Source organism: Macrobrachium rosenbergii, chromosome 12 (genome assembly GCF_040412425.1).
Source record: "Macrobrachium rosenbergii isolate ZJJX-2024 chromosome 12, ASM4041242v1, whole genome shotgun sequence".
Lineage (NCBI taxonomy): Eukaryota > Metazoa > Arthropoda > Malacostraca > Decapoda > Palaemonidae > Macrobrachium > Macrobrachium rosenbergii.
The window spans coordinates 84,818,303-84,832,214 of NC_089752.1; the positions used below are offsets into that span (position 1 = coordinate 84,818,303).

At 36.5% G+C, this 13,912-nt stretch overlaps 1 protein-coding gene across 1 annotated transcript in view; it reads right to left on the bottom strand.

Annotated features, from left to right (window-relative positions):
- Positions 1–13,912, bottom strand: part of LOC136843747 (probable ATP-dependent RNA helicase vasa-like) — a 711,228-nt gene that overhangs the window by 546,350 nt on the left and 150,966 nt on the right. The window lies entirely within an intron of this gene.

The following is a 13,912-nucleotide window of genomic DNA, read 5'->3' on the forward strand; positions in this document are numbered from 1 at the left end:
ACGTTGTCGTAATGTTTGCATCGTTTTACATTAGTCGTTACATAAACTTTTATATATGAAAATGTGCGCAATTTCATGTAGAATACAACAGAAAATAGCTCATGGTTGTAGCTTTTATCAGTTTTGAAATATTTTCACATAAATCACGATAACTGCCAAAATTTCAACCTTTGGTCAACTTTAACTCGACCGAAATGGTCGAAAAACGCAATTGTAAGCTAAAACTCTTAAATTCTAGTAATATTCAATCATTTACCTTCATTTTGCAATAAATTGGAAGTCTCTAGCACAATATTTCGATTTATGGTGAATTTTAAAAAACATTTTCCTTACGTCCGCGCCAGAAATTCTTTCGTCACGTTGTCGTAATGTTTGCACCGTTTTATATTAGTCGTTATACATAAAGTTTTATATATGGAAATGTGCGCAATTTCATGCAGAATACAACAGAAAATAACTCATGGTTGTAACTTTTATCAGTTTTGAAATATTTTCATATAAATCACGATCACTGCCAAAATTTCAACCTTCGGTCAACTTTAACTCGACCGAAATGGTAAAAAAACACAATTGTAAGCTAAAACTCTTACATTCTAGTAATAATCAATCATGTACCTTCATTTTGCAACAAACTGGAAGTCTCTAGCACAATATTTCGATTTATGGTCAAAAAAAAAAAAAAAAAACTTTTTCCTTACGTCTGCGCGCGGTAACTCGGCCGAACATCTCAGAAATTCTTTCGTCACGTTGTCGTAATGTTTGCATAGTTTTACATTAGTCGTTACATAAACTTTTATATATGAAAATGTGCGCAATTTCATGTGTATACAACAGAAAATAGCTCATGGTTGTAGCTTTTATCAGTTTTGAAATATTTTCACATAAATCACGATAACTGCCAAAATTTCAACCTTTGGTCAACTTTAACTCGACCGAAATGGTAGAAAAACGCAATTGTAAGCTAAAACTCTTACATTCTAGTAATATTCAATCATTTGGCAATAAATTGGAAGTCTCTAGCACAATATTTCGATTCATGGTGAATTTTTGAAAAAAACATTTTCCTTACGTCTGCGCGGTAACTCGGCCGAACATCTCAGAAATTCTTTTGTCACGTTATCGTAATGTTTGCACCGTTTTATATTAGTCGTTACATAAGGTTTTATATATGAAAATGTGCGCAATTTCATGTACAATACAACAGAAAATAACTCATGGTTGTAGCTTTTATCAGTTTTGAAATATTTTCATATAAATCACGATAAATAGAAAAAATTTGACTTTCGGTCAACTTTAACTCGACCGAAATGGTCGAAAACTGCAATTGTAGGCTAAAACACTTACAGTCTAGTAATATTCAATCAATTAGCTTCATTTTTTAACAAACGGGAAGTCTCTAGCACAATATTTTGAATTACGGTGAATTTTTGAAAAAAACATTTTTTTATGTCCGCTCGTTACGAATTCATGCCTCATTTTGTGATATTTTCTCTGTGTTACTTTGATCGTTTTACAATTTGTTATATACCAAAATCATCGCAAATTAGTGTACAATACAAAGAAAAAAAATAACCCGTTAGCTTTAACCATTTTGCTCACAGCGCGATTTGTATAAAATTACATATGAAAATTTTTTTTTGAGCTGTCATATATTTCAATATTTATATATGGTAATGATATTTTTTTCATTTCTGATGGTTGCATACTAAACTTCAGGCAATGACAAAAAAAAGGAGCCAAAAATGAACTCTTAATCTTAAACACTAAGCGTGCTGTGATTTTTTGAAAAAAACTTTTTTTCCGCTTCGGCGCTAACTCCCGAACGCCGCCGGCATACGGGAGACATTTTTGTAAATAGAGGCTCGGCGTTTAAGGGTTAAGATCTCGGTTCTCTGTATTTTGGCCCCAAATTTTTATTTTTTGAGGTAGATCTTGGCCTTCAAATTTTATTTTTGTAATTCTTAATACAAGCAGTCCCCCATACTTTTTATGGATAGTCTTCAGACTGGTTTTTTGTTGTGGCTTCTATAAGCCACGTCTTCATTTATTTTGTCTAAAAGACATTTCTATCGTTGAGTGTCTTTTTAATAAGAAGTTTTCCAACTTTAGGGTTGTACTTTGTTGTTCTGCTTCCATGGTTAGAAACCTTGACCAACTTTCACTCCCATAGAGGGAGTCGAAATGAGTCAAGGTTGGGTCAACACGATGTTTACTTTTGGATTTGTTGTGTACTGGAGCATAAGGTTCCAGTGTGATTACATTTGGGTTATTTTTTGTTTTTTCTAAAGAAAGGTTGTTCGATGAGGTTCCTGCAATTGTCAACTGTGCTGAGTCACTACCATCAAAGGGTCCAGGGGTACTCAAATCTTTATTTTCACTTAGCATAAAGATTTGAGGAGAAAAAAATTAACCTGAAAACCTTAAAAAGATATCACCAGCTTTGCCACCAATTACACAAGTGAGAGCCGACTCCCAGATGTCGGCTCCCTACCCTAACCCATAGGGGATGGCACAACATGATTAAGAGTGGCCAAAGTGGAAGCCAAAGCCGCTTGCTAGGACTGAGAGTATTACAAGAATACGATCATCCCCACCCTAGTCATGTTATGGGGAAACTGGATAGAATGCCGAGAGTCCTATCCCCAGAGCCAGACCCCCTGGAATCCGTGGTCCAACCCTAAAGAATAGTTCTGCTTGATATCTCTCAGGTCCAAACATTATCGGGCAGTTGATGATCCTACCACAGTTCTACTATCTAGCTTCATATATAAACCCAAATCCAGTAATGATATCTTTTCCTATTTATCAGGTCCAATAAAATTTAGCAACAGCTGAAAATTCCGCAAAAATTAATTCAAAGAAATACAGAATAATATATGGGACTCTTGGACTCAAACCACGGGACAGATTCCTGGGGTTCAAGAGACCCTCATCACGTCAAGGTGGCCCCAAATTGGGGGGGGGAGGGAAGGGCACAACATGATTAGAGTGGCCAAAGTGTAAGCCAAACCCGCTTGCTAGGACAGAGTATTACAAGAATACAATCATCACAACACTAATCATGTTATGGCAAACTGGATAGAATGCCGAGAGTCCTATACCCAGAAACAGACCCGCCCTGGAATCCGTGGTCCAGCCCTAAAGAATAGTTCCACCTTTGAGATATCAATCTGATATCTCTCAGGTCCGAACATTATCGGGTAGTTGATGGTCCTACCACAGTTCCCACTATTTAGCTTCAGATAAAAACCCAATCCCAGCTATATCTTTTCCTATTTATCAAGTCCAATAAATTTTACAAAAAGTGGAAAATTCCACAAAAATTAATCCAAATATAAATATATAATGGTATATGGGACTCTTGGACTCAAACCCAGCAATAAATTCCTGGGGTTCAAGAGGCCCCTCACCACGTCAAGGAGGTCCAACATCAAGGGGGCTGTGGTGCTTGTATCATCTTCTAGTGTTTCCATTTCTCTTAATATCTCAAATGAATTTGAACAAATATTTGTATATACGTTTCTTGGTTATTTGCTATATTAGTTTCTTCTTGCAAAGTGGTTATTTTTTTTAGATTGATCTATCAGGGTTTTCTTACTCTTATCTATTTCCATTTTTGTTTTATTTTTTTTTATTTAAATACAGTAGAAAACTTTCATTTCCTAGCAGGATCATGCATTCCTCTAACTTTTGATTCTAATTTCTCCTCTTATAGGCATTCCTGTCCTATCCTGAAGTAATTTTAATCCTGTATTATATACATAATACATACACTTCTTAGATGTTGCATGGTGATTTTGTCCACAGTTAACACATTTTGGTTCACCACACCTCCACTGTATGGTATGTTTGTCAGATCCACAATATGCACATATAGCTTTATTACAGCAATTTTTCCTTGTATGTCCATACATACTACAGTTTTGGTACTGTAGTGGTTTTGGAACATATGGTCTCAGTTCTCTGCTTTGGCCCAAGATTTTAATTTTTAAGGGTAATTCATGGCATTCTAATTTTATCTTTGCTATTCTCAATGTTTTTCCATTACTCCGTCTACTGGCTATGTCATATATTTCGCAATCTTGTACATTGTTGTACCTTTTTTTAAGGGAATCCAGCAATATATTCTTTTCTATTGGTTCTTCATCATTATCAGGGAGTGCTATGGTACCCTGTACACTGTTTATATTGTCGCATTTTTGTATATGTACCTTTATATTGTCAATATTTGTTATAGTCAAGTATATTTCAGACTGGTTTTTTGTTGTGGTTTCTATCAACCACATCTGATCTTTTATTTGTCTGATATGACATTTCAGTAGTTGAATGTCAATTCAACAGGACGTTTTCTAATTTCAATGCTGATATTTTCTTCTCTGTTTCCGAGATCAGGAATTGTGACCAACTTCCACTCCCAAAGAGGGAGTCGAAGTGAGTCAAGGTTGGGTCAAGATATTTGCTTTTTTTTGGTTTGCTTTGTACTGGAGCACAGGGTTCCAGTATAATTACATTAGGAGTTTTATTTGATTTTTCCAGAGAAAGGTTGTCAGAGGAAGTTCCAATGGGTGTCAACTGTGCCGAGTCACTAACATCAAACGGCCCAGGGGTACTCAAATCTTTATATCTACTTGTCATAAAGATTTGAAAAAAAAAAAAAGGAAAAATTAAACCTGAAAACTTTAAAAAGATATTATTAGCCTTTCATGAAGTTTATTCTTCCACCAATGGCACATGTGAGAGCCAACTCCCAGATGTCCACGTCCCTACCCTACCCCACAGGGGATGGCACAACATGGTTAGAGTGGCCAAAGTGTAAGCCAGGCTGGCTTGCTAGGACTGAAGGTATCATCCCCGCCCTAATCACATTATGGTCAAAGAATGCCTGAGTCTCCTATCCCCAGAACAAGAAACACCCCCCCCCCATGGAATCCATGGTCCAGCCCTAAAGAACTATTCCGCCTTTGAGCCATCAATCTGATAACTCTCAGGTCTGAACATTTGCAGGCAGCTGATGGTCCTACCACAGTTCTCACTATTCAGCTTCAGATACAAACCCATTCCCAGCTATGTTATCTTTTCCTATTTATCAGGTCCAATAAATCTTAGCTAAATTCCACAAAAATTAAAATAAATATATACAGTGAACCCCCCGTTTTCGCGGGGGATGGTCCCACACCCACCCGCGAATGCTTACAACGCCCCTCTAAAAATGCTTATACCTGTCTACCATGAAGGGTCAAACACCAAAGTATGCCTAAAAATACCAGCCTACATCAAATATACATTAAACTATTACCTTATTACTGTATTAATCTTTGAAATGATACTATTAACATAATTTCCAAGGCATCTTAAACATTTTATCATTACATTTATACGTACGTACTGTATGGCTTACAGCTGTAGGTGAAACTAATCCAGTCCCTACTACGTATTCAGCCACACATTTTCTTTCATACAGTTATAAGCCGTTCCGTTTTCTTTTCAGGGGGAACCATTGGTATTTACGTATACAGTATGAAATTCACAAAAAGAGAGAGACAAAAATTTAAAAAACGTATGCACATTTTAAAAAATTTAATACTACGTATATTTGTACCTGTCTACCGGCATACGGTGAGAATTATCGCTAGACATTTTTTTTTAAGAACCCTACCTCGGATTTTTTCATAGAAATTACTTTGTAAATATACAAAAATGTAGAGGAAAGGCTGAGGAATAAAGTGAGAGTCAAGAAAAATGGCTTTGGTAACAGCAACAGTTTCATTTTGACGTTATAAGCTGTTCGAAACGAAAAAAAAAGTTACCTTTGTCAACATTATTGTTCGTAGCTCAAAAGCTATAACAGTTAGGTGAATGAATTATTTTTTATGAGAAAGCCAACAAAATTCTCTAAATATCGATATATATGATAATGAAAAATGAGATTCAGAGCCCTGCCTAAAATCCAGACGCCTCTTTATGTGATGCACCAACAAATTTCCGCTAGTTTTACCGTAAAAACTTTGCGAAAGCATGTTGGAAACTGTTCTCGATTGACGTCGCTGTATGTAAACAGCCACACGTGTTCACCCAACCTCGTACGCATGGTCTCTGACAGAAGTGTGGCCTGCCAGGCCTGCGTGGGTGCGATCAGCTGATGTCATTGTGAGAATTTTACTACGCCATGGATTTGCGCATGCACAGTTGAGGAACTAAAAAATTTATAGAAAATAGAGGATACCAAACAGAGTGTTTCCAATAATGTAATCCTACATTTTATAAAAAAAATGTAAGATACGAGAGAGAAACGTGGGTAGGATCAGCTGATTTCATTGTGAGAAATTTACTATGCCAGGGAATTGCGCATGCGCAGTACAGGGACTGCTTGCCTGGCGTATCGATGCCTGAGTTACACGGTCCAAGGTATGCTTTAGCCTATGGAAACCACCAACTGTCCGAAAATACAAAAAATTTACCCCTACCACACGTACGAAAAATGTTGGTAAAGTTTACGTAAAATTATGTCAGTCAGAAAAGAAGGGGGGTAGGGGGTTGGTGTGTAATATTACGTCAATTGGACAGGAATGGGTTAACTTACAAAATGTACTTACAGCAGTCATTACAGTAATATAAACTTTACATACATGAAAATGCTACGTACCGCAGATGTAAACATACGTACCCTGCAGTATTCCTGTTGTCTTACGTATTTTAGATATGCTCTACGTACTACCAGTAGTACTGTACTATACTATGTATCATCCTAAAACACTTTTTGTATGTAATATTTAAAAATCATCTTACAACAAAACATTTTATAAAATGTACGTACTGTATGCGCAGAAGGTCCGTGTTAGTATATGTACGCGCAACCAATAGTACCATGCGTATACCGTAGCGGGAAATTTCGGCAAATGACCCAATATACAACCTGTTTTACTGCTATCTTACAACAAAACATTTTATAAAATGTACGTACTGTATGCGCAGAAGATCCGTGTTAGTATATGTACGCGCAACCAGTACAGTAGTACCATGCGTGTACCGTAGCGGCAAATTATCGGCAAATGACCCAATACAGTATACAGTAGTGTAATCCGTTTTATTGCTACTGTATCTCACGTTTGTGTGTTTTGCATGTACAGTCGGCCAAATTAGAATTGGCAGAGTTTCATAATTTTTCGATCACCTGCCTGACGCACGATTCATGCCTGATGAATATATTTTTCTGTTCGAAGATGGAATAAATCTTATGTAATGGCGTTAAAAACAGTCACTGTAATCTTTAGAACATCATGTTATATAATTATGTAAAACTATTTTCCATATAACAAAATTCACGTGAACGAAACGAAGTGATAAAAAACGTCGAATCACGACCACTGCCATAATACAGTGTTGCCACATTTCCACAGCACTGACTTCTATGGTAGCCTAAAGTTTAAAGGCATTCAACCAATAGCTTTCCTTCATAGTCTAAAGATCATTTCCTGTAACTTCCCTTAAATTATTCACAATTTTTTACATTTACTAAAACAATTTTACATAGAGTTAAGCTACCATAATTAGATGGATCCCTTAAGCTGCTGTCACTCTGATGTCGTCTGAATTCGACGTGTCAGTCAAGACATTCCTGGCTCGTTCAACTTCTGCTGCTTCATGATTCGGCGCAAACAACCACTCTTTGATGGCTTTTTATTCAGTCATTTTCTTATATGAAAAGATATATAAATATGGAAGTGGCCGAGAATATAGGACAATGAATCATAAAATATAAGAAACTAATATATCTGGCCACAATAAACCCCTAAAAAGAGTATGAACATTTTTTTTCCACACTTGGTGTGGCAGACCGTAAAATGAAGACCCAACTTCTGCATCAAAACTTCCACACCTAACCGGAAGAGGCCACATTTGCACGTTTCGGTAACAATAGGAGACAGCTATCACTAGCAGTACCACATAAACATAGTCCTTATATTATCATTTCAATATAAAGGTGATAGTAGTTGAATGATTCCATTTGTTAAATTTTACAGAAAACAATGGAAACTGACAAAATGCTATCAAAGAAAAAAAAATTATAAGTGTGAAAAATAGGCCTAGAGTGGAACTCCTCGAAGCCCAGAGAAGAGCTAGACAGTATGATAGTTGCAGCTGTCAAAGAACAGCCCCAGATGACAGCAGTTGCTGAGAAACAGCAGCTTGGACTGCAAATACGTGTGCAGACTGTGCGGAATAGGTTGCATGGGGCAGGAATGCATCACAGGATTCCGGCAAGGAAACCGTTGCTAACGCAACAGCATAAAGAAAAAAGAATGGGACCTGTTTGTTCCTATTATAAACTGATATGTAGTATATACTTGACTGCATTACGTTATACAGGTAGTGCTCGAGTTACAATATTTCGACTTACGATAATTCGCTCTTACGATGGGGTTAGCAATTAATATTGATACGACAATATTTTGAAAATACGTATTTTTAAATTTCGTGGGTGACTGGCGCAGGCAACAACGTACAACCAGGCAGCGTATGGTGTACGATACGTTGGGCCGAGAGGCTGGAATAGGTACATTAATTCAATGAGTCGACCTTGCTTGCTCTCGTTGTGCCGGAAGTTAAAATAGGTTAGTGTTCGTTTGCGATTTTTGTGCTTTTGTGAATACACCAAACTCTAAAACTCAAATTTGTATCACTATGTCTGCCAAACACCCAAGTGAGTCTCGTGCTGGTAGTGCGAAAAAGAAGAGGCAGTCTATCACTCTGGAGCAGAAAATGAAAATTATCAACCAGCGTGCCGCTGGAAAGCGTCATGGTAATCGCACGTGACGAGCATCTATCTCAGTCGATGGTATCCACCATCCTTAAAGACGAGAAACGGATAATGAACGCTATAAGGGCATCTGCTTCAGTTCATTCGACACTTATATCAAAGAAGAGGATAGGACCTTTGGAAGAAATGGAGCAGTTACTGGTCACGTGGATGGAGGACCAGATACAGAAGCGTATGCCACTCAGTCTCTTAACCATCCAAACAAAGGCTCGCATGCTTTTCGATGAACTGACGAAAAACTATGATGATAACCACAACAAAAGTTTTGTAGCAAGTGCTGGATGGTTTCATCGCTTCAAGAACTGTCATAACTTTCATAGTGTGAAAATTAGCGGTGAAGCAGCAAGCGCTGCCGCCGAAGGAGCCGCTAAATTCAAGGATATTCTGCAAAAGATCGTCATTGATGAAGGGTACTTGCCGGAGCAGATCTTTAATGTCGACGAAACAGGACTGTATTGGAAGCGTATGCCTCAACGGTCCTACATCCATAAAGAAGCAACAATGATGCCTGGGTTTAAGGCATACAAAGATCGACTGACTCTTCTGCTTGGGGGAAATGTGGCTGGGTATAAACTTAAGCCACTCATGATTTATCACTCCGAAAATCCAAGAGCATTAAAGAGAATCGACAAGCATACGCTTCCTGTGCATTACCGTCATAATAAGAAAGCATGGATGACTGCAATGCTGTTCGAAGACTGGTTTGTGCGATGCTTTATTCCAGAAGTGAAAGATTATTGTAGGGAAAACAAAATCCCCTTCAAAATTCTGCTGATTCTAGACAATGCTCCCGGCCACCCTCAGAACATCGGAGATATTAATGAGAACGTAAAAGTTGTGTTTCTGCCACCAAACACAACTTCTCTCATACAACCCATGGATCAGGGCGCTGTCGCTACGTTCAAGGCCTATTATCTTCGGAACACGTTTGCTCAGGCTGTTCAGGCTACGGATAATGAGGAGAAAGATCTCAGGACTTTCTGGAAGGAATTCAATGTTCTAAACTCCATTATGAACATTGGAAAGGCTTGGAAGGAGGTAAAGAAAGAATGTATGAATGGGGTTTGGAAAAATCTGCTACAAGTGTATGTGAACTCATTCAAAGGTTTCAATAAAGATAAAGAAGTTGTGGAAATTAATAAAAAGATTGTGACACTTGGGAGAAGTTTAGATTTAGAAATTGATGAGGAAGACATCCAAGATCTTTTAGATGTGCAAGATGTAGAGCTTACGGCAGAAGATTTAATTGCGCTTGCAGGAGAGAAAAAGAGCAGACGAGGAAGAAGAAATTGACGAAGAGCCAGAGCGAAAGTTTACGACAAAAGCACTAGCAGAGGTTTTTGCCTCATTTAAACATGGACTGAAACTTTTGAGTGAAATGGATGGGAACATGGAACGGTTTGCTAAAGTTAAAAGAGCACATCAAGACGCTGTTGCATGTTACCAAGTCATTTATGAAGAACGAAAAAAACGCACTATGCAACCGACAATGGAACACTTCTTTAAGAGAACAACTCCAGTGGCATCGCCTTCTGCCTCCCCTACCCCCACCCCTACCCCGACATTTGAGCCTCGATCCCCTTCATCTCTTAATTTTGAAACACCTGAACTAACAGAAGAAGAAATACTATCTGAAGAGGAGCGAGTTGATGATACTGAAGCTTTATCATCCTCCTCCTCTTCCGATTTTTAGTTATCCGTAGCCATGAACAGCCTGACACCGTTCACGTGAATTACGTGTGCCGACGACGGACCAAATCTTGGTGAGTACCCCTTACAGTACAGTCTGATTCTTTTTCTTGTTATTCAATTTCTTTTTATACTGAATTATCATAAGTCAATCTGCATTGAATCTGCAGAATTAGCTGGTATTAATAATTACTACTCTACCATATATGTATAGAATATACTGTAGGCTAGCTACTGTTTACGTATACGATTACCATACTGTACGCTATCCTAACTCTGGTTAGTTTTATTCAATTTCTCTTTATACTGAATTACCATAAGTCAATCTGCATTGAACCTGCAGAATTAGCTGACATTAATAATTACTATACTGTATATGTATAGAGTATACTGTGTAGTGTAGGCTAGGCTACCATATATGTATACATGGTACTGATTACCCTAGTGTAGGCTAGGCTATATTCGACTTACGATTATTTCAACAAACAATGGGTTTTTTGGAACCTAACCCCATCGTAACTCGAGCACTACCTGTATATAAAAAACCAATGCAATTCGACTATAAGGTGAAAATAATACACAGTTAATTACAAAATGAAAAAAAAAGAAATTTTTGTTATTTTGCCTATTACTGTATATATATCCTAGACCTAAAGCTGAGAAATGATCAATAACTATATGTATCTGACTGTTCATACAGGAATTATCTGTTTAATGAGGATTATACTGCACATTTATCTTCATATAGTTGTCTTGAGATATAATTTCAATTCATACCTATAGGCTATTAGGAAACATTATAATTTTCATTTATAGAGTATAATTCATAAGATAGGTCTATGTTGTAACATATATAAAAATGGAAGAAAATATGTCTGTAAAGTTGTAGGCCTACCGTTCTCTCTCTTTTTTTTTATGACTAACTACTCTCTATTGAACTGTCTGTCATTTGAAATAATATTTTCTGTGGACAGATATGCTGAAAATAGCATCGCGCCTTCAAGGCGTAGTGGCAGAATATCAGCTGGGTTATGGGGACGGATGGCTGCCATTGGACCGGGAGGGCTAATTGCCATCGATGACCGTTTCTGAACACCAATCAGTGTATCGAAATTTTACAGGACATTTTAGTACCCTCAGTTCGAAAACTATTATTGCCGTATCCCATGCCAGTATATATTGCCATAGACAATTTTGCGGTCCATAATGCAGAGGTTGTAAAGCAATGGTTCCAGCAGAATCCAGACGTGGTTCAAACTGACTGGCCTGCCAAGTCTGCAGATCTGAACCCAATAGAAAACTTATGGGCCTACATGACCCAACAATAGGGTGTTAATCGTGCTTACACCAAAGAGAACCTTATAAAGCATGCAATAGATATTTGGGAAAACTTAGGGCCAAAGAGGGGAGCAGCAAACACTTGCGAAATCCTTGTTGCATCAATGCCAAATAGGGTAAGATTGGTGCTGGATGCACGAGCATTCTATACAAAGTTTTAATCAGTTATGCTGCCTTTTCCTATAATGTGATCAATTTTATCATTTTATTCCCCTTAGTTTAACAGTATTATTTTGTATCTGACTTCATTTCGGCTCATTTACTTCTCTAACATTTTCTTATTCATGTGAATCTATACATACTTATAGGCCTATGTTAGGACTGAATTCCTACTTAATTTATCTCTCTCTCTCTCACACACATGCATATATATATATATATATATATATATATATATATATATATATATATATATATATATATATATATATATATATATATATATATATATATATATAATATATATAATATATATATATATATATATATATATATATATATATATATATATATATATATATATATATATATATATATATATATATATATATATATATCTAACCTGCTAATATGGATATGTTTATTTTCATTTGTTTGTTAGCTTTACTCCTTATCTGACTGCAATTACAATTTTTATATATATATATATATATATATATATATATATATATATATATATATATATATATATATATATAAAATTTAGTTTTTATTATAAATATCAGAAATAGACTTAAATGAGAAAGTTACCTTTCATATTTTCTAACCTTTCAGTTACGTATAATATGCTCACGTCAATAGGTCTAGGCATACGTGTGAAACTGATTCTAATTCATTTCTGTTTAGGAGAAATGAATATCTACATCAAGATTAACCCAAGAATGCTTTTATGAAAGTAATAATTTTGTCCTAATGTATTCTTCAGCTTTGACTCCCACAGCTTTCCACCTTGTGCGAATAAAACAGGATGACATGCAAGGAATTAGAATGAAGAAAGACTAAATTGTTTTCGTCTGATTTCTTAGGTTGCTTTTTGACATGAGATAGCTAGGTCTGAGTAAATTATGTTAAGCATTAATGAAAAGGATAAGAACAAAGGAGAACTTTGTCAATAAAAAGAATAACGGGAATAATCAAATAAAGCAGATTAATATGGATATTGTCGATTTAAACATTCATTCACATGACGCGTCCGAGAGAGATGCTGCTGAAAATAGACCTACTGTTGGTAATCAGGGGTCAGAATCAAAAGTTAAATTTAGGCCAAGTATATGTGCCATGCCAATTACTTCATTGATCAAAGGGCAAAATTAATTGAATTACACTTTGCTATTAATATTTATAGGCTTCATTATTACTGATCGGCTGTAGGTGACGAACGACGACACGCCAGTACTGTACGATACGTTGGGTCATCATCAAGAGACGAGCAAGAGCAAAGTCAAATTCCAATTGCTTCTGAGGTTGTTACGATTGAAAAGCAAATAATATGGCACCTGCATATGGCAATATTTCCATAACGAACGATGAATAAAGAAATTGCACCAATTTTTCTTTGGCCGACTGTACAGTACTATGGCCTAAAAATATTTTTTGAAATCGTGCATCTCTGAATGCTCTGCTTCTTCTAAGGCCTCTGGCCAATAGCCTACAATTACTGTAATGACTGATGAGAAGAAAGTACTGTAGACATGATTGTTTTGTTAAGAGAGGGCAAAAGTCACGGAGAAGTAGCAGCCCATTACAGCATGACATTAATTGCGGTCGCCCACATTGAGCATGAACAAGGTAAAATACTCATGCAGCCCTACTGTACCACCTTCGATTGCCATGTTCAAATACCTTAACATGACAGCGCCTCCTGTCATTCGGCGTACTGCACAACTAATTCATCATCATCATCATCTACAGCATACTGAAATCAACATTCATCACCAGTTACTACCCGTATGATTTAACTTTACAGTACAGTACAGTACTGTATTATTTATTATTATTAAGGTACCCAGTGTAGTATACATATTATTATTATTTAATTTCTATTACTATTATATGTACAGTACTGTA